Here is a 23,752-nt window from a genome sequence, read left to right as displayed (position 1 = left end):
CATGATCTCAAGGTCATGAGTGCAGAGCCTGCTTGAGATTCTCTCTCCTCCCACCTGTGTGCTCTCTCTCTCTCTTTCTCTCTCAAAACAAATCTTTAAAATGTACGTGTATTTTTGAAAGATAAAACTCTCAAACCTTTAGCTACACTAAACAAGACAAAAAGATTTCAATAAATAAAATTAGAAACTAAAGGAGCCATTACAACTGACACTACAGGAATGCATATGATCAGAAAATAACTGCCATATACAATTATATGCCACCAAATTTGATAACCTAGAAGAAATGAATACATTTCTAGAAGCATAAAACCTACCAAGAATGAATCAAAAAGAATAAGTAATATGAATAGGCACCAATGTGTTACACATTAATACTCCATAATGAACAGTGGGCACTGGCTCAAATGTCCCATACTGGTTTTTGCCTTTGAGTCATTCTACATGGTGTTCCTTCTGCCTTATAGGGTTTACCACTTCCCAGCAGTGGGTCCTGGGCAAGTTTCTCAGGCTCATTGACCTCAACTATCTCCCATAGAGAATGGGAAACACATTGGTTGTGATGCTTACCTCATAAGGACATCACAAGGATCAGATGATGTGTGAAAGCATTTTACAAACTGCCAAGTCCTCTGCCCATATGAGCTAATAGAATATAAAACAATGGATGCCAAGGAGTTAAGACAGGGAGGGAACTTAGAAGATAGAAATAACTGCTGTGTGGAAATGGTAGACGTGATTTTTGCTCAACATTCTGGCAAGAGAAACTTTATAAAAGTACAAATTAATTAATAGAGCAAATTGGGGTAAGGGATAGGGAAGAAGGTAATTGAGAAGGGGAGGCCTGGATGTGTTTGGATCCTCTGAAGTCTAGAGAGAGGAAAGTGTTTGTTATCCAGCAGACAATTCCTGCAAGCAACCTGGAGCAATTTTTGCCTGACCCAGACAGATTCAAATCTGGCCTGTGCCATTTTGACATTAAGATTCAGTTTCCTCACCTGTAAAGTGGACATAATAATGGTACCAACCTCAGAGCATTGTGGAGATACTTTAATTCATTTTTTTTGTCACTCAAAAAGATTTCTTAATAATACGGCATTGGACTATGACCAAAATATGAAATAAATATACACAAGTTTATATTGATATAAACAAATGAACAAATAGGGGAGAAAAGGCTAATTTTGCTTTAATAGAATTCCAGATAGGGGCACCTGGCTCAGTGGTTGAATAACTGCCTTTGGCTCAGGTCATGATGCTGGGGTCCTGGGATTGAGTTCTGCATCAGGCTCCCCACGGGGAACTGGCTTCTCCCTCTGCATATGTTTCTGTATCTCTCATGAATGAATAAATAAAATCTTAAAAAATAAAAAATAAAAGAATTCCTAACAATAGACTCCTCACTTCAGGAGGTGAAGGAAAATCCTCCCCACCCCCTACCCCAAAGGTGGGGTAGATTTAGAGCACACTTCTAAACAACAGAGTGTAGAGAGAGGGAAACAGTGACTTGGGGCAGCAGACTGGCACACACAACTTTAACTGAGTGACAAAAGTCAGTGATGAAAGTCAGCAGTAATGCTGTGTGAATCTCATGCACCCCCAACTGAGATGGGATGGAAAGGCACAGAAGCACTTCACCACTGTGGTAGTCTTTCCAAAATTCCATATTCCCAGCCTACTCATGACAGAAATATCAGACACACCCAAATTGAGGCTCCTGCAACAAAGTAGCTCACCATGGGATCCCTGGGTGGCGCAGCGGTTTGGCGCCTGCCTTTGGCCCAGGGCGCGATCCTGGAGACCCGGGATCGAATCCCACGTCGGGCTCCCGGTGCATGGAGCCTGCTTCTCCCTCTGCCTGTCTCTGCCTCTCTCTCTCTCTCTGGGTGTGACTATCATAGATAAATAAAAAAATAATTAAAAAAAAAAAAACAAAATAGCTGACCAACACATCCCTTCAAAACTGTCTATCGAGGTCACGGAAAACAAGAATGAGAAGCTGTCCCGCACAAGGCTGGTTCAACACTTGTAAAACAATCGATGTGATTCATCATATCAGCAAGAGAAAAACCAAGAACCATATGATCCTCTCATTAGATGCAGAGAAAGCATTTGACAAAATACAGCATCCATTCCTGATCAAAACTCTTCAGAGTGTAGGGATAGGGGAACATTCCTCGACATCTTAAGCGCCATCTACGAAAAGCCCACAGCAAATATCATTCTCAATGGGGAAGCACTGGGAGCCTTTTCCCTAAGATCAGGAACAAGACAGGGATGTCCACTCTCACCACTGCTATTCAACATAGTACTGGAAGTCCTCGCCTCAGCAATCAGACAACAAAAAGACATTAAAGGCATTCAAATTGGCAAAGAAGAAGTCAAACTCTCCCTCTTCGCCGATGACATACTCTACATAGAAAACCCAAAAGCCTCCACCCCAAGATTGCGAGAACTCATACAGCAATTTGGTAGCGTGGCAGGATACAAAATCAATGCCCAGAAATCAATGGCATTTCTATACACTAACAATGAGACTGAAGAAAGAGAAATTAAGGAGTCAATCCCATTTACAACTGCACCCAAAAGCATAAGATACCTAGGAATAAACCTAACCAAAGAGGTAAAGGATCTATACCCTAAAAACGATAGAACACTTCTGAAAGAAATTGAGGAAGACACAAAGAGATGGAAAAATATTCCATGCTCATGGATTGGAAGAATTAATATTGTGAAAATGTCCATGCTACCCAGGGCAATTTACACATTTCATGCAATCCCTATCAAAATACCATGGACTTTCTTCAGAGAGTTGGAACAAACCATCTTAAGATTTGTGTGGAATCAGAAAAGACCCCAAATAGCCAGGGGAATATTAAGAAAGAAAACCATAGCTGGGGGCATCACAATGCAAGATTTCAGGTTGTACTACAAAGCTGTGGTCATCAAGACAGTGTGGTACTGGCACAAAAACAGACCCATAGATCAATGGAACAGAATAGAGAATCCAGAAGTGGACCCTCAACTTTATGGTCAACTAATATTCGACAAAGCAGGAAGACTCTCCCTGGAAAAAAGACAGTCTCTTCAATAAATGGTGCTGGGAAAATTGGACATCCAAATACAGAAGAATCAAACTAGACCATTCTCTGATACCATACACAAAGATGAACTCAAAATGGATGAAAGACCTAAATGTGAGACAAGATTCCATCAAAATCCTAGAGGAGAACACAGGCAACACCATTTTTGAACTTGGCCACAGCAACTTATTGCAAGATACATCCATGAAAGCAAGAGAAACAAAAGCAAAAATGAATTATTGGGACTTCATCAAGATAAGAAGCTTCTGCACAGCAAAAGAAACAGTCCACAAAAGTAAAAGACAACCTACAGAATGGGAAAAGTTATTTGCAAATGACCTCTCAGATAAAGGGCTAGTATCTGAGATCTATAAAGAGCTTATTAAACTCAACAGCAAAGAAACAATCCAATCATGAAATGGGCAAAAGACATGAACAGAAATCATACAGAGGAAGACATAGATATGACCAACAAGCGCCGCATCACTGGCCATCAGGGAAATATAAAACCAAACCACAATGAGATACCACCTCACACCAGTGAGAATTGGGGAAAAGTCACAAGACAGGAAACAACAAATGTTGGAGAGAATGTGGACAAAGGGGAACCCTCTTACTCCGTCAGTGGGGATGTGAACTGGTGCAGCCACTCTGGAGAACTGTGTGGAGTTTCCTCAAAGAGTTAAAAATAGACCTGCCCTACGACCCAGCAATTGCACTGTTGGGGATTTACCTCAAAGATACAGATGCAGTGAAACGCTGGGACACCTACACCCCAGTGTTTATGGGAGCAACGTCCACAATAGCCAAACTGGGGAAGGAGCTTCGGCGTCCATCAAAAGATGAATGGATAAAGAAACCGTGGTCTGTGTATACTATGGAATATTACTCAGCCTTGAGAAACGACAAAGACCCACCATTTGCTTCGACGTGGATGGACCAGGAGGGTATTATGCTGAGTGAAATAAGTCAATCAGAAAAGGACAAACATTATGTGGTCTCATTCATTTGGGGAATATAAAAAGTAGTGAAAGGGAATAAAGGGAAAAAGAAAAAAAATGAGTGGGAAATATCAGAAAGGGGACAGAACATGAGAGTCTGCTAACTCTGGGAAACGAACAAAGGGTGGTAGAAAGGGAGGTGGGCAGGGGTGGGGGTGACTGGGTGACGGGCAGTGAGGGGGGCACTTGATGGGATGAGCACTGGGTGTTGTTCTATATGTTGGCAAATTTAACACCAATAAAAAATAAAATAAATAAATAAATCATCCTTTTGTTCCAAGGATGGAACACACACACACACACACACACACACACACACACAAAAGGACAAACATTATATGGTCTCATTAAGTTGGGGAATATGAAAATAGTTAAAGGGCATGAAGGGGAAAGGAGAGAAAATGAGTGGGGAAATATCAGAGAGGGCAAGAGAACATGAGAGACTGCTAACTCTGGGAAACGAAGAAGGGGTGGTGGAAAGGGAGGTGGGTGTGGGGGTTGGGGTGACTGGGTGATGGGACCTGAGGGGGGGCACTTGATGGGATGAACACTGGGTGTTATGCTATATGTTGGCAAATTGAACTCCAATAAAAAGAAATTAAAAAAATAAACAAACGAAACAAAAGAAAAAAAACCAAACAGCAGGTTTCCCTTTTTAATGGCTGAATAATATTCATATATTTTTTCTTTATTCATCTATTTGTTTATGTATAGTATGTTGTTTCCATGTCTTAGCTATTGTAAATAATGCTTCAATAAACATGGAAATACAGAAATCTCTTTCAGAGAGGGATTTTATTTTATTTTGGTTATGTAACCATAGGGTGGTTGCTGGATCATATGGAGTTCTATTTTTAATTTTTTGAGGAACCTCCATCCTCCATATTGCCTTCCATAGTACCCATATTGAATTACATTCCCAACCAACTTGCACAAGGATTCCCTTAACTTCAAATCCTTGCCACCAGCACTTGTTATCACTTATCTTCCTGATAGCCATTCTGACAAGTATGAGGTAACATTCACTGTGATTTTGATTTGCACTTTTGTGATGATCAGTAATGTTAAGGACATTTTCATGTACATATTGGCCATTTGCATATCTTCTTCAGGGAAAACAGTCTATTCAAATCTTTTACCCATTTTAAATCAGATTGTTTTTTGCTGTTGAATTTTCTTATATATTTTAGATGTTAAGTGCTGTTTGCAAATACCGTTTTCCTTGCCATGGGTTGCTTTTCATTTTGTTGTGCAAGAGTATTTTAAGTTGATATTATCTCACTTTTTTTTTGGTTTTATTGCTTATAATTTTGGTGTCATATATAATGCGTCATTGCAAAGACCAATATCAGGGATATTTTTTCCCTGTTTTTTTCTAAAACTCTTACGGTTTTAGGTCTTGATGTAATTGTTAATCACCTGAAACTAACTGGAATTTAAATAAAACCTTTAAGAAAAGATACCCAAAAAACGAAGCTTGTTTTAAGATATATGTTTCAAGAAATTCGTTTAAGGAAAGTGCAAGTGAGGGACGCCTGGGTGGCTCGGCGGTTGAGTGTCTGCCTTCAGCTCAGGGCGTGACCCAGGGTCCCGGAATCGAGTCCCTCATCGGGCTCCCTGCGGGGAGCCTGCTTCTCCCTCTGTCTGTGTCTGTGCCCCTCTCTCTCGCTCTCGAATAAGTAAATGAAATCTTTTTTTAAAAAGGAAAGTGCAAGTGAGAAACACCATTAAATAAATAAATAAATAAATAAATAAATAAATAAATAAATGTTTAATTATGTCAGCACGTTGATGTTATCCATAGTTCTCCACATTTAAATTTTAGCAATATTGTAGCTAATATAAAAGACTAGGTGGGCATATTGCAACTCTACCCCTTAATGGGTGTGTGACCATACAGAAGCTGCTTAATTACTCATGTGTTTCTTTTTCTGTATGAACAAAACATGAAAATAGACATCTACATTCTATACCTTAGTAGGAATGAAATAGCATAGGTAATATTTACATGAAATAACATAGGTGAGAGCCCCTTCCCCTCCCTATACTGATAGTACTTGGCACAAGCAGGTAGTAAGTAATTGATATATTGTTCCCCTTTGTCTTCTTATGCTCTGTGTCAGAAAAAAACATTCATTGAAGAAAAGTTGTGTTGAGAGAAAGGATCTTTTCAGCAGTATGAGTTTTAGGTAAGACTTTTGTTATACTGTTGGAACTGCAATTAGTGGATGAGAAGGGCTCATACGTACTTAGCTAGTACCGGGCCATCTCTACACCATACTACTGTCTTCTCCACACAATTCCATAACTGCCTCATAAAAGGAAAGGATATGCCAAACTTTTCTCTTGCTATGAAAAAGTTTTTTTTTTTAAGATTTATTTATTTATTCATGATACACATGGGGGCGGGGGCGTGCAGAGACACAGGCAGAGGGAGAAGCAGGCTCCATGCCGGGAGCCCAATGCGGGACCCGATCCCGGAATTCCAGGATCACGCCCTGGGCAAAAGGCAGGCACCAAACTGCTGAGCCACCCAGGGATCCCCTGAAAAAGTTTTAATTGAAAACCAGGATTCTGGGCTGAATACAGCTTCAGCAGATTCCCCATTAAATTAGAAGGGGTTTTTCATTTAAGTCCTAGTGTTGATATGTCACTATGCTCTGTCACTTTGAAAAGCGATAGTGCTTTGTTATCAGCACTGAGCCCTGACAGGCTTTTGATGTAGACTTAGACTAAAATAGATTGCCAGAATGATGAAGGCGCTGCTTACCTTCTAACACCTCCAGGCTGTGGATGTGGGCAAAGGTGCTGACCTATTGCTCTGTCCAGCCCAGTGGGTTTGATCATCTCCAGCTGAATATTTTCACATTTTAGATTGTAAGTTGAAATTGTAGAAGGGTTGATAGGTTTTCAACAGAAGCATGAATGTTACTGATAGCATATGATTTATGCCATCTAGAGACTTAATTTCTTAGGCAAATTGTTAATAATTAATTCTTGCCCTTTAACTTATACATTCTATTTAGAAAGTCTTTAAAGAAAGAAAACCGTACTTGGTGAGTTATAGAGGAAGTTGGCCTGCCAAAAAACATAGTCATTCCTTGAATTAAACACCATGTGCCAACCTTCTGCCAAGCACTGAGTTAGGTGTTGCAAACAGAAAGACAATTAAGCGTACCCGTCCTCAAGCAGAGAGATATATACAGAGGTAGATACTTATAAAATAATGCAGCAAGTGAAATATTATGCATAGAATATTACTGAAGCACAAAAAGCAATTATCTTGATATCTCTTAGGAAACAGGTAACAGAAATAGTGCATGTGTAACCAGTATCCTTGTTCCTAATGACCAGATCAGCACATTCAATGTATAGCTGAATGTTTAGATTGATATGACATTACCTTTCTTGGCTAGGAACAAGATTTCTCTTAGGAGAGGCTGAACATGCATATTCAAATAGAGTTTGCTATCAGAAAAGTGGAAAGGTTTTTGAGGGCTCAGAATTAGTATTTCTTCTTACATTTGCCACCCCACCCCCAGACACGCACACAGTTTAACTCTCTGTACACCATAGTGTCCCATGCCTTTCTGCTGTTGGCCATATAGAAAATAAATACTTTTTGAAAAAGCTTTGCTCTATAACATTTCCAGGCTCCTTCATGTGGGCTCACTTTTCTACTCAGCATGTTTCTCTACATTAAACTCTGGTAGATATGATAAGCAAGTAGCTAAAGAGCATTTAAAAGAGTTTACACTGTGAATGGAAAAATACAGATTTTACTGCCTTTGTTGCCTTTTAAAACTAAACCTCTTCTTGAATGTATTTGTATAGGATTTTCATAGCCCTCCCCTCTGGAGCAATGTTTTAGCAATGCTGCTCTGAGTTTTAATCACTGGATATTTGGTTTTTTCTTCCACACTAATTTCAAATCACAAACTAACATTCAAATTGAAAACAGTAATAGGTTTACAGTCTTTCAATTTACTTTTAACTTCATGCTATCTAAAAAAAAAAAAAAAAACTTCATGCTATCTTTTCAGAGCATCTGATCAAGTTTAACACCATTGGATAGTTTAAAACTCAGTTTGCAGTAATCCACAGCCCTCAGAAATATTTGACTTCTACCTAAAAGTAAATAAAGGTAAAAAGTCTCTACATCTTCAATAAAAGTTTTCAAAAATGAATCAGCCACATGTTTTGAGTCCCATCTCTGTGAGCAAATTTCCAGAATAAATCATTTCTGGGCTTGGCTGAATTCCAGAGCACTGCAGGTCTCAGTCCAGAGGGCTGCATATATATGCAGATTGGCCATTCAAAGTTAAGGAAATACCTGCTTTCTATATTTATAGATGCTGCCACTTATATTTTGCATTTTATATGATCATTTCCTTGTCTACCTTAAACTATTAAGTTCATGAGTATGGGAATCTCTTCATTGTATTTCCAGCCATAGCTCACTCAGTACCTAGACCAACAGTAGGCACTCAAGGAATACCTGCTAAATCGCCAAATCCCGTGTTTAGGACTGTGAGTGAATAATGGGAACAGAGTTGTACTCAGATGTTAAAGATGACTTCGTATATATTGATCCCTAGATATATGAAGTCAAAAATAACAACAATAAGGAGGGCTTAGATAACTAAAAGTGTTCCTAGAGTAGTATAGCAAATAGGTTCCAGGGAGCTTCATGGACGCTTTCCCCTACCTCACTTATTAACTGGCATTAAGGTAGGAATGTATAGCACAATGCTTCCTTTAAGCAACAAACTTTCAGAAGTATTGCTCCAAGACACAACTCACATAGCAAATAAAGTATAATGTCTTAGAATGGTCTTTAGGACCTGAATTTCTAATTGAGATCTTGTTTTAACATTTTCCTAACTCACACACACACACACACACACACAAACAGGGCATATGCAATATATACTTCTGTGTGTGTAGGTATATATATAAGAAATAGCAATGCTATCTATATACAATTGATACATATACTAATATATATGAGTAACTATATATTTATACATTATATAAGTAACATGTTTGTAATATTTAAATATTACATATGTGATATCTATGTAATACAAACTTATTTATTATAGAAGTCATAACTAAGTTATTAAGCTGTTATCCCTTTTGACAATAAATATCATCTCTCTTGGTCTTACTTACTCTCTATTTCCCAGTTGGGCTTTTAGGCATTTGATGGTGAGAGAATGAGTTAATTTTACCTCTCTAAACAAAGCCAACTGGGAAATGGCTTGGATGCCACCATGGAGGTAATAGAAGATGCCCAATTTTGGTAAATAAAAAACATGTGACTAGATGTCTCCTCATTATTTCAATATTGTATAAATAATACTCTTAAAAATATCAAACAGATCATAAGAATATCTTATAATATTTCAACTCCAATTTTATAGAGAAACACAAATTGTAGCTGTCAGAATGATCCTCTTTCCTAAGCAAAACAACTAACGTAGCAACAAGGTGTATGAGGAGATCAGCAATTTATAAAAGGACTACCTTTTGCTTCTAGTTTTAAATTCTTCACTGGGTCAAACTGTGACTTCATGGCTACTTATTTAATGTGTGTTTGTGTGCATAGGTCTGTGTTTTCTTTCCAGTTATGTTGCCAGTTTATTCAGCAATTTTACCATTTTGACAAAGCTTATGGATTTAAGACGTTTTATAGCAGAATTATTTATTATGAACAAAGTTTCATCTTAATAAAGATGTACTTGTATGGACAAGTACATTTTAATTTTTTCAAGATACATTAATGAAAAAATATTCTGGATCTGTTTTCATTCTTTCTTTTATTCTACACTCCTTCCCCACAAAAAAGTATGCACATATACATAATTATTTTTTACATAATTATTAAGACAAAATTAATATGATTCAGTCAGAGTTCAGGTATGACATTTGTTAATTCATATGGCTAGTGCTCGAAAGGAAATATTATTTATATAAAGGTAGTCTTATAGGGCTAAGCAACAAAAGAAAACCGAATTGAATATGGCAAATAACATGGAATTAAGTACTGTTTCAAGCGTAATTTTTTTTTAAATGTGGTCATTCTGCACTGTTATTCATTCTGTTCAAAGAAAAAGCAACCTTGAGTAATGTATTTTTAAAATCAGCAACTTAATTAGAGGAAAATTTTTAAACAGGCAAAACAAAACAAAACACCCAGAGTATGAAAATCAAAACAGGAAATTACGTTACAATAAGAGGTAATCAAATCATTCCTTTAAGAAGCGTAGAGGCGGCGGCCAAATGGCAGCGCCTGAGGAGCCGGATATAACCCAGGAGCAGACAGAGAAACTGCTGCAGTTTCAGGATCTAACTGGCATAGCAACTATGGATCAATGCTGCCATCCCTTGGAACAGCATTACTGGGACATAGAGGCTGCTGTACAGGACCGATTGAATGAACAAGAGGGTGTGCCAGATGTTTTCAACCCACCTCCATCCTGACCCCTGCAAGTTAATACAGTTGAGCACAGGCTCTACAGTTAGGCTATTGCAAGACCACAGCCAAGGGGGCTGCCTGGATGGGGTTATTACTTAATAATGCTTCCATTCCGATTTACCTACACAATACTTGATATATTTAGGTTTGCCCCTCGCAGCTGGGTCACTGACCCCGTTGGGGACATTGTTTCATTTATGCTCTCTTTTGAAGAGAAATATGGGAGGGCACACCCTGCCTTCCACCAGGGAACGTACAGCCAGGCACTTAACGATGCCAAGCGGGAGCTTTGGTTGCTTTTGGTTTGTCTTCATGGAGATGATCCCCAGGACTCCGATGAGTTCTGTTGCAACACACTCTGGGCCCTGAAGTTATTTCCCTAATAAACACTAGGATGCTTCGCTGGGCATGCTCCGCAAATAAACCTGAGGGATATAGGGTCTTGCAGGGTTTAGGAGGGAACACCTATCCATTCCTGGCCTTGATTATGCTGAAGGATCAGAGAACGACTGCAGTGGGACCCGATGACCTTATTAACCAGCTGACATGTATCATGGATGCAAACCAGACTTACCTCGTGTCAGAACGCCTTGAAAGGGAAGAACGAAATCAGACCCAGGTCCTGCGACAACAGAAAGACGAGGCCTATCTGGCCTCTCTCAGGGCTGACCAGGAGAAGGAAAGGAAGACACGGGAGGAGCCAGAGCTGAAGGGGCGCAAGGAGGAGGAGGAGGTGCAACAGCAAAAGTTGGCAGAGGAGAGAGGTGCGCGGAATCTACAAGAGGAAAAGGAGGGGAAGCTGGAGTATCTGCCCCCAGAGCCTTCCCCTGATGACCCTGAAAGTGTCAAGATCATTTTCAAATTAGCCAATGATTCTCGAGTAGAGAGATGATTCCACTTTTCGCAGTCTCTAACAGTAATCCATGACTACTTCTTCTCCTTGAAAGAAAGCCCTGAAAAGTTTCAGATTGAAGCCAACTTTCCCCGGCGGGTGCTGCCTTGCATCCCTTCAGAGGAGTGGCCCAACACCCCCACACTTCAGGAGGCCAGACTTAGCCACACAGAAGTTCTCTGTTCAGGACCTGAAAGATGAATGACATTTTTCTTCCCTCTCCCCTCCTAATCCCTAAACGAAATGGAGAAACAAACAAACAAACAAAAACCGAGAGAGAAATTCATATTATTATTATAATACAATATTTTTTTTAAGATTGCTGTATCCTAAGGGAGGATCAGAAACCATGCAGCCCAAAAGAGTCACCACCTGTGTGTGTGTGTGCGAAGGTCAGCAGTGAACGTTCCCACTGGCAAGCCCACCCTTCCCTACTGCCTCTGCACCACACACCTTCCAAAGAAAGGTCGAAGGACTTCGACCCAGTCATTGTCCCAACTGGGGAAGGGGACATTCCCACTAGTTCTCATTCATCCTTGCTTTTATGAAAAATAAAAGTGGAAAAAAACATCTATCAACCAGCTACTACTGCAGCATCTCCTGACGACTTGCTTCTCCCACCACCAGAGAAGAGGCACAGAAGAGAGATGTTCCTTGAACTTCCCACATTTTATGAATAACTTCTAAATGTTTTTTGTTGCTTTGTAATGACCAAAGGAATGAGACTGACAATGTTGTGCCCCTAAGTAATAAGCAGGTCAGCACAAGGTGGGTGCAGCCCAAAATAGTCAGTCCTGCTCTGCTTGTCCAGGGGTAGGGGGTTTTGTTAAATTTCCTGAGTCCCACAACATAGCTGGGTTTTTTTTTTTTAACTTTATTTGATAAAGAGCCAATTCTTAAGCCCATGAATTCATGCTCTGGGCTCCTTAGCCCACAAGAGTGTAATAAAGGTGACCTGGGCTGGTTTGTGCTTATTTTTGCCATTGTCCCTCTCACATTCCTAGAGAGGTTGTTCTTTTTTGTCCAACTCTTGCTGTCCTTTCTTACCATCTATGCGCCTCGCTTGGAGTATTGGGAGAAATCTGGAGTTCATTGCCCCACAAAGTCTCTGTACAGATATCCCCATATATGCAGTGTGAACTCTGTGTATACTCATTAACTGCAGTTGTCCCTTGGAATCTGTACTAGATGGTTACTATGCAATCTGAACCAAAGGATAGCAGCTCTTCATTCCTCTTCTGATGTGTACGTGCTCTTCCTGCCCAGCCCCGAGTGTTCCTGAATTGCCAATCTTGGTGCCTTATCAAAGGACTAGCAGGGTCAATGGTAGAACCAGCAGAACCCCATGATGGTGCCCTGCCTGTATCAGTGGGAGAAGTGGGTGGTGGTGGTGGTGGTGGTGGTTCAAGGATAGAACTAGAAACCTTGAAGGGAGCCAAGACAGAACTCCAGGTGTGTGTAAACTGCTGGAAGGTACAGTTAGTTTCTGATATAGCCACCTGCTGGAGGCAGGTTTTAATCCTCTCCCTCTATTGCTGTTTTGAGGTAATAGGGGTTTTTTAACCTCTGGATGGATGTCCCTTCTTTGGTTGAGTTTATGGTAATGGGTACATGGGTCATGCCATGTATTATTAACAGATGTCAGCATGAGCTGGCAAATATTCCAAAGTGTTCTATAGCTAGACTGGTGCAGACTTGTAACACAGCAACCTACTGAAGTAACTGGAGCCTAGCATGCTTTGAGGCCAGGCTTCATATCAAGATAAAACATAACGTGGTAGATTTGCAGTCTCCAAAGGCTTTCTCTCTTGCTTCCCTAAAATCTAAGGGCAACTCTTTCTCTTTTAGGTAGCAGTGATGTACGTGGCTTCTCCTCTGCATCCCACAGTGGTTGGGGTAAACATGGGTAAGGGACAGAATAAGGAACCTCACAAGGCACCACCTAGGGAGCCCGGGAATTACCCAGTGGTCTTGGCACAGATGTCTAAAACACCATCTCTAGGAAAATTTAATTTAATTCTGCTCCTCGCTGCCGATTATTCCATTTTGTTTACTGCTGCCTCAAGGCCAGATGAGTGGGAAGTCACTGTCTATTGGCATGAAAGGTAACTGGAATGGATACCAGGATAAAGCATGTTCTCTATTCAGCCTTATGTGAAGTCTGCTTCATGCTTACAACCATGCAAAGAGGAATTTTCCCACATAACTTTGAGTCTCCCTCCCTGTCAAACTCATAGCTATTTCCCCGGCAGTACACAGAAGGGCAGGATATTAAGGGCCTTCTCTAGGTTGGGTATTGTTTTGGGTGTTTTGCCCACACATCTTTGGGAAGTTGTAAAACTTTTTCCTTAATTCAGTCTGCATCTTATTCTACAACGTGCACGTTATGTCTCTTGGCCTTTCAATACTTGTTCAGGGAAGGAGGTCAGATGCCAGACTGTTAAGAAAAAGTGTATGTCGGTACGGTTCTTGGGATGGCCTACCCATTTACTTTAGGTTTCAGGAAGTTTTATCTGAAGCACATGTTCCTTCCTAGTCCATGTGGAAACAAGCCTGCTTTGCTCAGACCCCATTCCTGTCTCCTTACCGTAGGGCTGCTGCATAGGTGTCATCTCCCTTCCTCCTCCAGGAAGGATGCACATTTTGTCACTTAAAGCCAGTACAATCTGTTACTCCCAAGGACCTCGGAACTCCATGGGACCTGCAAGGGAGAAAATACTGAGAAGCCGATGATCTGCAAGGATTCGCTCATTTCCAGATCACCTCCGGGTTGTTTCAGCTGTTTATCAAACAGCAAGCCATCAGCCTAAAAAAAAAAAAAAAAACACTTGTTTCAAGTTCTCTTCTGCATCCCAAAACTGACGTTGTAGATTCAACTGAATGACATGGGAAATGACCAAGCAAAGACACCCAGTTGGAGTCCGTTGAATTTCTGCAGTTAGTGGGGCATTTCTGGTCTTTTCTTCCACTTCTGCAGAATTTCCTGCAGCAAATACTTCTTTTGTCCTTGCTTGCCTCCACTGTGATGTTTGGATAAAAAATGATCAGAGAATATCTCTTAAAAAATAATAAGGAACCTAGAATCTTCAGCTGAGCAGTCATTATGAAAATTGCTAATGGTGCCAAGGCCAAGGAAAGAGTTTCAGAAAATGACTGTGGGAGGAAAGAGTGATAACCCCCAGAATGAAAAATCAGGGGAGTATTACCTGGTGCTTGAACAAGGAGCTCCACTTTGCAACTGTTTCCTTTTTTTTTTTTTTTTTTTTTTTTTTTAGGACTTGTGAGGAATGCAGCAAACAGGAAAACCCTCCACAAAAGATGCAGTGTCCCAACTTGGTACTGCGCCTGAATAGTTTACGTGATAATTTACTGAAGAAATCTAGTGTACTTTAAATTTTTTTCATAAAAGTTCCCATTGTGTTGTAGGTTAACATTAAATGTTTTATACAAAAAAATCATTTTTAATCATTAATGATTAAATCATTCTGGTAAAAGATTAATATCAATGTAGTATGAATAAGCCCATTATAAATAGCATGTTGTCTGAAAATGGAAAGAAGAGTTTAGATACATGAACCTGAAAGTCATCACTAGAAACCATTAAGATACCTAGAATTTTCATCTGAATTCACTCATTCTTAATTGATCATTTATCTATCACCAGTAGGTTGGACTTTTGTGGGGTTTGGGATAAAAAAAAAAAAAAAGAAAAGAAAAAAAACAAACTCTCCTTAAGTAACTTTCATTCAATCAAGAGAAAGAAAAAATATAAACAGGTAATAGCAACATTCTCTATCTGTATACAAAATGCTTATAGATGCTACTTATTTATTATATGCCCATGTCAGAATTTGTTTTTTTTAATTTTTTTAAATTTTTATTTATTTATGATAGTCACAAAGAGAGAGAGAGAGAGGCAGAGACACAGGCAGAGGGAGAAGCAGGCTCCATGCACCGGGAGCCCGACGTGGGATTCGATCCCGGGTCTCCAGGATCGCGCCCTGGGCCAAAGGCAGGCGCTAAACCACTGCGCCACCCAGGGATCGCCCCAGCTCTTCATTCTTGTTTGATAGTTATTAAACACCTGAGGGGAAGAATCTAGTAAAACCAAAATATTTAAATAGTCACACAATGGTCATTTTGACAGAGATGTTGCTGGTCATAAACCAGTCATGTGGGGATCCCTGGATGGCTCAGCGGTTTAGTGCCTGCCCTTGGCCTAGGGCGTGGTCCTGGAGTCCCGGGATCGAGTCCTGCGTCGGGCTCCTGGCATGGAGCCTGCTTCTCCCTCTGCCTGTGTCTCCGCCTCTCTCTCTCTTGTCTCTGTCTCTGTCTCTAATGAATAAATAAAATCTTAAAAAATAAATAAATAAACCAGTCATGTGAATTACACCAAGTTATTTTGCAGCTGATTATACAGCTGTAAGTACTTCTTTTAGTGATTGCATCAAGAGTACTAATATATACATCTGGATTGGAAGACTGAAATGCAGTATTGAGGTGGAAGGCTTATTTGAAATCCATCTGCTATGGATTTTAACTTCACCAGGGTGGTAAAATGATCTGAACCACATAATCTACTCTAGTATCTTCTCCTAGTTTCATAGGGAACAGCAGGAGAGATACAAAGTTGCGAGAAATCCAAAGTTGGAAACCTTTTCATGTAGTGTTCCTGAATCTCAAGGAAATCCAGCTTATTAGTTTCAAAAGAATCTTTCAGCCACTACTGCATCTGTGCTTCCATCTGGGTGGGGACCTAACTGAAATGTGATTCCATGTTGGAAACCAGTATACAGAAAAGTCAGTTCCCAGCTTCAGAGGAGATTGGCAGAATACAGTTTGGATCCAGGTTCAGTAAGTACAATTTGCTAGTTTATTTTAGTTTCCAAAGCCATCCAACTTTCATTTGCCCTGGCTCTTGATGTTTTAGAAACTTGGCAATAGAATGATCTTATTAAATAGATCCTCCCCTCATATAAGCATCTTCAGATTGAAAGGCCACATAAATTTTGTTTTTCAATTCTAAACGCATACAAGATTTTTATCTGTCCCATTATGGATCAGACTTACCTTTCGTTTCTCCCTAGCTCTCCTGTATTTTTTTCTGTATTCATTTAGATTTAATTTTTTTAAGGCAAGAACCATGTATAAGGTGACTTATTCATGCTCAAAATCTTAGTACTTAATACAAAATCTGGCATATAGTCATTAATCAATAGCATTATAGTTAAGAATACATATTATGAGGAAAACATTTTCTATTAACATAGATTACTTTTCAGGCCTATCATATATGACATATATATGTATATACACATGTATACACATATCTGTGATACATATCTCTCTATATGTTACAGTAATAATTGGTATGTGAAGTTGTACCTGCACATATATATATAATCTCTATCAGATTCCCTAGCCATAATATCAACACAGCAAAGAATACATCTTAATAGAAAGATTTATGATTAGTAAATTAAACAGAGAATGGCAATATGACCCAGCAATTTCACTCCTAGGTATCTGCTCAAAAGAATGAAAACTATTACTCAAACAAAAAATTGTATGTAGATGTTCATAGCAAAATTCACAATAGCCAAAAGGTAGAAAGGATGCAAATATCCACCAACTGAGGAACAGATAAACAGAATGTGACATAATACATACAAAGAATATTATTCAGCCATAGAAATAATGAAGTCCTAGCACATGCTACAACACGGATCAAGCTTGAAAACTTTATAATGAGGGAAAGAAACCAGTCATAAAAGTTACATATTATATGATTCCATTTATATCAAAAATCCACCCTGACACATACATAGAGACAGGAAGAAGATCTGTGGTTGCCAGGGGCTGGGCTGGGCACGAAGTGATGGGAAGATAATAGTTGGTTTCTTTCGGGGTTGATAGAAATGTTTGGAGCTAGATAGAAGTGATGGTTTTCACACATTGTGAATGTAAAGTAAATGCTAAATTTCACATTTGAAAGTGGTTAAAATGGTAAATTGTATGTGTATTTTACCATAACAAAAATATTTGTGCCAGAATTGCTGTTTAATCAAACTACATTTTAAAAATTAAAAATCTTGAATTCATTATTTTTTTCTAGAATTATATAGCAGTTATAGCTCACCTGACTTACTTGACTAAAATCATCTTTTTTTTTTTATTTTTATTTATTTATGATCGTCACAGAGAGAGAGAGGCAGAGACACAGGCAGAGGGAGAAGCAGGCTCCATGCACCGGGAGCCCGAAGTGGGATTCGATCCTGGGTCTCCAGGATCGCGCCCAGGGCCAAAGGCAGGCGCCAAACCGCTGCGCCACCCAGGGTTCCCTTCTTTTTTTTTTTTTTAAGGAAACTTCAGTCTATTGAAATCTCTGTTCTCTATCGATGAAAATATATCAAAATCATTAATTACTTTAGTTCAAATGATTGATTGTTATCCATAGTTCACCTACTCTTTTCTTTTCCATTATAATAACTAATTCAATGCTGTTCCTTTGAGAAAAAGGCAGGTTTTTTTAAATTAAATACTGAAAATCTAAATATTTTTGTGGATACAATTAATTTTTTCAAAGAAAATTATTTTAAAAGTTTTACCTGCCATTGCTTTGTAGTTCATAATCATTAGAATTCATAACATAATCATTACTTTACTGTCTTATGTCACTGGATAGAGATCATCAATATGTAAATTATATATATAATAGATGGAGTTATAAACACTAAAAGTATCGAGTCAATGGAATAATATTACGAAGGAGAGATGATGTTGAAATTATGGTGGTGTAGATGAGCTTCACTGAAAAATATAAACTTTCACATGCATCTAGAAAAATTGATAGGATTTGATAGTTTACCATAGCAGGAGAGAATGATGAACATTCCAGGTGTCCAGGCAAGACAGAAGATGCTTCAGGATTTCAATATCTCCATTGTAAATGATTGAAAATGCCTTGCCACTATTTCCCAGCGTGTAACTGCATCCACCCATACGTGTCCTGTACACTCTGGGATGAGAGATCTTTCTAAAAGACAAATCTATTTGGCCTAATAATTACAATAGCATGCATTTATGCAGTGGTTACTTTGTCCCAGACACTGTTGTGTCTTCACAGTTAAACACTTAATCATCATAACAATTGTGCAAGATTTTTCCTTACCCTGTCAAAATACTTATAAATATTACAAGAAAATCAGATTCTGAATCCCACCATGAGCTGCCTGTATCTTCTGACTCAATGTTCAAACCAAATGACTCAAATACAAGAGAAACAGTAACTTATCCAATTATCTAATAGGTACTTACTGAATGCCACGTCCTCTCACCCCTCCATATGTCTTTGTCTGTGTGATGTCTGTGGACTCAAATGTTCCCTACTACCTTCTTATTTCCTCTGCCTTTTGTATGAATGTACATTCCCTCTCACCTTTGAGCAGTATTCTCTGATGTAAAAATAGTTACACTTTGTTTTTATGCCCAGGTTTTGGCTATTATTTATAAAGCTGTGTTAAAGATTCAAATATAGTTCTTTGTGTAAACATATATTTTCATTTTTGTTGGGTAAGTGCCTATAAGAGGAATTGCTGGATCATTAGGAAAGTCAAGTTTAACTTTCTGAGAAACTGCCAAACCACTCTCCAAAGTGCAGTGGCACATTTCATTTCTTACAATCATTTTGTCCCTCATCTTCAACAAAACTTAGTATTATTGGTTTTATTAATTTCAGCCATTCTGCTGAGCATGTAGTGCTATCATATGTGATCTGGTTTGTGTTTTCCTAATGACTAATGATGTTGAGCGTCCTTTCCTGTGTATTTTCCGTTCGTTTATCTTCTATGGTGAAATGTATGATAAAATCAAAACCCCATTTTAATTAAGTTACTTGGTTTCATACTAAGGAGTAGTAAGATTATTTAGATATTCAACTTACATGTCCTTTATCACATATATGTGTTACAAATATTTCACTTGAATTTACAACCCTGAGGTCAGGAGTCCCTCGCTCCACTGACTGAGCCAGCCAGGCTCCGTAGCCTGCTTTACTTTTTTATACTACTTTGGACTCTTATTTTTCCTGAATCTGTGTGTATATACTTTTTAGCAACTTGGGAAAATTCTGGCTATTTGTTATTCAAATATTTTGTTCTTACTCTGTGTCCTTCATTTTCTAGCAATCCAATTACATGAATGTATGCTCTGTTAATATACCAAGTCCTTTGTTTTTAAGCTTGGTAAGAAAAGTCTTGGGAAATTTTTATACTTAATTTAGCTTCAAAACTAAGGCAGTATCCTGAGGACTCTACTTAATGCCCTGTGTATCACTAGATCTTTCCACACTGGCAAGTGGACACATGAGTTATCCTCAGCCCTGTGAGAGCTCCAGGAACTTTTCTACTCCTTTCCTGTAGCTCTTTCCAAGGCTTCTGGTATTTTCTTCTCATGAAATGTACAGAGCAATACTCAGTGACAGAATTGGGAGATTCTTTGAGGTTTTACAGAGTTGTGTGTCTCTGCAACTACCCACTCCGCTCTCTTATTCTGACCTGTCAAATCTAGTTTTCTTGACTGCTCCCAAAATTTGGTCTCTATCTCTGCAACTTGGCAAGATGGCTTGATTCCATTACAGCTAACCCTCCTTTGTTGTTTGGTACAATTGAAGGGCTCATCTTTTTTGTGGTTCACTTATGCCAGGGGTCATAGTCCTATGTTGCTTGTTGTCCAGTATTTGAAAAATGTTACTTATGTTTTGTCTGCTGTCTAATTGTTTAACACAGAAGAGGTTTTTTTGTTTTGTTTTGTTTTTGTTATTTCCTCCTAACCAAGGTTGAAGTTCTAGTCCAATTCCACATGTTGAGTTTAAGGAATTGATGAAACGTATAGCAAGGTGTCAAAACAGGCAAACGTGGCCTTAGAAAGGAGCTTATTTTTATATTAAATTTCCCAATTATTTTTTAAGTATAAAATTGAAAGTAGAGAAATAAGTGATTCATTGGGAATTACTATATATTATATTCAAAAAGCAGAAGACTAAAGATGTAATTCTTGGGGAGTCATATGTAAGAGAAGAAAGATTTATAAAAGTAAAGTTATATGTTAAATAAAAGCAGACACAATTTTAAGAAATTTGGAGTTACTCTGAAAATTGATTGGTACTTAAAGGAAGAACCATGTTCTGATGTTTTCCCCTAAAATTTCAGCAAGTTCTAAAAAAAAATAAACATAAAAATAAAATAAAATTTCAGCAAGTTCTTGATTGAAAAATTTTAAAGGGATATTATTTTCCAATGAAATGACAGTTGGTATCAGACATTTGTGCCTGCTGACAAGACAGTGACATGGTACCACAACAAGTGCCTACGATTCAAATGGTGTCTAGACAGGAGGGATCATTTTAAACTTCTTATTTTTCACTGTCATCAAATTCTGTACCATACATTTTCTTTTATGCACAGTGATTAGACATAGATTTTACATAAAAGGAACATAGAGGGGACAATACTGTTGTATACTGTAAATAATTAGAGGAGTCAGTTTATTTAAGTAGATTGTTCAAGTTAAGTAGATGTTCAAGAGTATAGTCTATAGCTCTCTCATGAAGATAAAATCAAAACACTGAACTGTGACTTAATTCTTTGATATATACATGTACACATGCGTGCATATGTAAATGATTGAGATATGATACCAAATTAAATCATCTGTCAATCTAAAATAATTCTAGTAGACTAATTTATTGACTATTCTATTTCACTTCGCTTGATAAATATTGTTAGAGTTGTAAAACTAGAACCTTTAGTTTTATAATTACATTAAAATATATCCTTGACTCTATCTTTGATTGGTAGTTCCCTGGGAGATGAAGGAATTTTGTGATAAAAATATAAGTGAACATCTGAATTTAAAGAAACTTGTGGATTTCTAGAGAATTATAAATTATCCTTAAATTACCAAACTTTAAGTGATCAGAAATCATATAGAGCTAATCATGTCAGCTATTCTGAAAAAGTTGAATAATTTCCTAGTTAAGCCCATTTGGAAATGCACAGAGAAAAAATTTTAAATGCTTTAAATAATTTATTATATCTTTTCGGAAAGAAATTTCTGGGGTAAGTACAGTACATTTCAAAGACATAAGAATCATAGACATGAGTGGGAAATATCAGAAAGGGAGACAGAACATGAGAGACTCCTAACTCTGGGAAACGAACAAGGGGTGGTAGAATGGGAGGTGGGCAAGGGGTGGGGGTGACTGGGTGACGGGCACTGAGCGGGACACTTGATGGGATGAGCACTGGGTGTTATGCTATATGTGGGCAAATTGAACACCAATAAAAAATAAATAAACAAATAAAAAACAAAGACATAAGAATCAAATGATCACGTCTTTACTAATTTATTTTGGCATTAAAACCATGTTCAATTATGGATCAACTTTGTATACATATTCCTAAGAACTATCCATCATTCCACAAGTTTAGATTAACTTTTAGTAAAATATATACAAAGAAACTGTAGTCTGTATTTTAAAGTTTTTTCCCCAAACCTATAGTAATTTTATTTATGAAGCAAAAATAAAACATTTATCTTTAAATTAAATAGCGTCATAATACCAACATTTTGGGAAGCACTTTATTCTTAATCTACGTAGGACTGGAATAAACATAAACTGTGACCTACTGTATCTTAACCCCTGAGAAACTCATATCCGCATGTACCCAAATGTATGTATAATTTTCAGAAAAGCATTGTTCAAAATAGTTTGACAGTAGGGAGTAATATCCAAACATTTTTCAACAACAGAATGCATAGAGTGTGGTATTATCATTACAATATTATAATTAAGACCTATAACAATAATTTAACCACAACCACACTCAAGAACATAACTGCATCTTATGATAAATTGTGATAAAGATGTAAGACATAGAAATACATATAATGTGATTTTTGGGGGGTAGTTAAGAACAGGTAAATCTAAACTTCATTCTTTGGGATGTACACCTGATAGTAAAACAAACAGAATAAGGAAATTATTACTAAGTTATGATAGGGTTCTTGCAGAATGATGGAAAGTGATTGCTTGAGGGTTTCTTGAGTAAGGCAATGTTCTTTTTCTTGGCCTAGATGTTGTTTATAGGATCACATACATTTTAATTGTTTGCTAAACAATTGTTTGTCAAAGCTGTGTTTGATGCACTTGTGTCTAATAACAAAAAAATTTTAAATATAAAATTTCAGAAATGACCGACCTAACAATATTTGGTATATAACAGGTTTTCAAGCTCTTTACAAGTTTCTGTACAAATGACTTTTTCTCTATGTCAGTTTTATCATTTGCTATGTAAATACTAAGTATCCTCTTCATATTTCTAAGCAGATTAATCTATGATTTAATCTTTTTATTTGAACAAACTTTGTTTAACCGGTGCAGCCCTGTCAATTTCCCCATATGTTGCTTTCATATTTCACTATGAACAATTTATCCCTCTCAAGTTAATATGGAAAAACATGAATTTTATTGATGATACATCTTGTGTTTAATTGTGAAGCACCACTGTGACTAATGAGACTTGTGTTCTTGTTATTTACTTGTAATTTATTAAGATCTGTCTTTGGAAAGGGGCAAATAGAACACATTATGTTGTTGATGACAATATTTGATAGTCAATAATCATTACCTGATTAAAATATAAGAATCAGGGATGGGATACTTATATCTTTTGTAAGTAAAAGCAGGAATATAGGCTGCAGAGAGAAAAAGGACAGAAAATCCAGGCCTATGAGATACTTGGAGATGGATGTCTGAGAGATCCAGATACCCAGATTCACAAAAAACAGTGACATATGGATTATGTGCCATATGTAATTTCTGAAAGAATTCCTATCTACTAAGTATCAATCCAAAAAGCAGTAATTGATGAATAGGATTGAAGTTCTTTCAATAGCCTGCTTTAAATATAGATGGTATAAAATCTGTTTCGTGAGAAACAAGATAATCTGATAGAAAACTAGCTATATGATATTAAGTAAATGGTTCTTATTTCTTCATATAAAAAGCACGTTACCGCCATGTAAAGCAAGTGATTCTTAGGTTGAAAACCTCAACATGCCTGGTTCTTGATGTACAGAATCCTTTCTGCATGAAAGAAAGACCTTGGATCTTTTGGGGTTTTTATTTGAGGATTCCAGTGTTCAGTATATTAGGAGAAAGTCTACCAGTGTAGCTGACGCAATAAGTTCACAATCTCATGTAGGCAGCTGCATCTCTGGGATGGCCAGCCCC

At 37.9% G+C, this 23,752-nt stretch overlaps 1 protein-coding gene and 1 pseudogene across 1 annotated transcript in view; both read left to right on the top strand.

Annotated features, from left to right (window-relative positions):
- Positions 1-12,421, top strand: part of LOC140597363 (FAS-associated factor 2 pseudogene) — a 68,229-nt pseudogene extending 55,808 nt beyond the window's left edge.
- The window catches only part of LOC140597368 (piwi-like protein 1), a 96,577-nt gene that overhangs the window by 56,158 nt on the left and 16,667 nt on the right, over positions 1-23,752 (top strand). The gene's annotated exons all lie outside the window — the stretch shown is intronic.

This window comes from Vulpes vulpes, unplaced genomic scaffold, assembly GCF_048418805.1.
Source record: "Vulpes vulpes isolate BD-2025 unplaced genomic scaffold, VulVul3 u000000698, whole genome shotgun sequence".
Classification (NCBI taxonomy): Eukaryota; Metazoa; Chordata; class Mammalia; order Carnivora; family Canidae; genus Vulpes; species Vulpes vulpes.
The sequence above is the reverse complement of the archived record's forward strand: the minus strand, read 5'-3'. Positions and strand labels throughout refer to the sequence as shown.